Genomic DNA, 1,566 nt, shown 5'->3' with positions numbered 1-1,566 from the left:
TATTCACAGACATGACAGAGTTGGAACCTACATACATTGGAAGCTATGCCAACATTATGGAATAACAACAGAAAAAAGATGGTATAGGCACACACCAGAAAAGATCACAGAAAACGAGAAAGTAACCATACTCCGGGATATGCCGATACACACAGATAGAGAAATTAAGGCCAACAGGCCAGATATAGTTGTCAGAGATCATGAAGAAAAAAATGCTTTCTAATTGATGTATCGATACCGGCAGATGACAACGTTCTCTAAAAGAAATGGAGAAACTCTCAAAATACAAACCTGGAAATAGAGGTAACCAGAATGTGGAATCTGAAAACAGAAACAATTCTATCATAGTAGGTGCATTAGGCATGATAAAAAAATATTCAGACAAATACATAACAAAAACACCAGGACTTACAAACACATATAACATACAGAAAATTGAACTACTAGGCACTGCACACATCCTACGCAGAACACTTTCCATACAATAACCATCAGAGCATCACAACAAATCACAACATATACCCAAGGCACACAGAGCTGCGCTCGGTAGTGAAGTGAAAGCACGCTATAAAAATAAAACTACTGAATAATAATAATAATGATAATAATAATAATAATAATAATCCTTTCTATTATAGGCACAAGGCCTGAAATCTGTGGGGAGGGTAATAGTCGATTACATCGACCCCAGTACTTATTTTATCAACACCGAAAGGATGAAAGGCGAAGTCGTCCTCGGCGGAATTTGAAATCAAAACGTAGCGACCTACATTAGCGGAATTTGAGGCTTAGTGCAAAATTATGTCTACATGATAAAAATAATAACAATTAACAACGATAATTAAAAAATTAAAATTTCCCCAAAAGTGTGGAGTTCCATCCAGAGCCAACCAAGGAAGTCCACACATCCTGGTTGACCGAGAAAGTACCTCTTTCAGTTCACTACAAGAACACTTACCATTTTTTAATAGGATTTTGTCTGAGGCAAGGCTTTAGCGTAAGGGACTTCAAAAACGAAAAAGTGGTGGGGAGAGGAAATGGGGCATAGGAATTTAAAAGAATTTGATACACAGAAAGCTTAAAGGAATAAACATCAAAGACCAGAGGAAGCCAAGACGATGATAGTAAGTTCCAGGTAGCAACAGCTCAAGAAGAGAAGCTGATTATATTGATCATTGCCCTTCTCGCTAAAATCTTGGATGCAGCTTCTTGTTATTGGATTATGGGTGAAGGCGCGTGGCTTAGTGGTTAGGGTAATACGCTCGCGATCCTAAGTTTATGACTTCGATCCCCAGCAGCCAGTTGTGTCCTTGAGCAAGACACTTTATTTCTCGTTGCACTCAGAATGTACGACTCAGAATGTACGTTATTTACATGAATCGCTACCCTGTAATACCCTACTTTTCACATGAATCGCTACCTCATTATCAACCCACTTTTCCTCAACGCCCCCTTGGAACTTTCCGCCACCACACGAGGGTAATACCACGCACTTTGGGAGCCTCTGCATTAGAGGGTTGCAAGGCGGCGAGCTAGCAGAAACGTTAGCACGCCGGGCGAAATGCG

General features: G+C 40.0%; 1 long non-coding RNA gene across 1 annotated transcript in view; it reads right to left on the bottom strand.

Moving 5' to 3' along the window:
- Positions 1–706, bottom strand: part of LOC118766370 — a 27,123-nt gene extending 26,417 nt beyond the window's left edge. The window contains exon 1 of the long non-coding RNA XR_005002305.1: positions 695–706. This is a non-coding gene — a long non-coding RNA (uncharacterized LOC118766370). The remainder of the gene's footprint in view (positions 1–694) is intronic.
- Between the last annotated feature and the right edge of the window lie 860 nt (positions 707–1,566).

This window comes from Octopus sinensis, linkage group LG1 (assembly GCF_006345805.1).
Source record: "Octopus sinensis linkage group LG1, ASM634580v1, whole genome shotgun sequence".
NCBI classification, from domain to species: Eukaryota; Metazoa; Mollusca; class Cephalopoda; order Octopoda; family Octopodidae; genus Octopus; species Octopus sinensis.
This window is presented reverse-complemented; position numbering and strand designations above follow the sequence as displayed.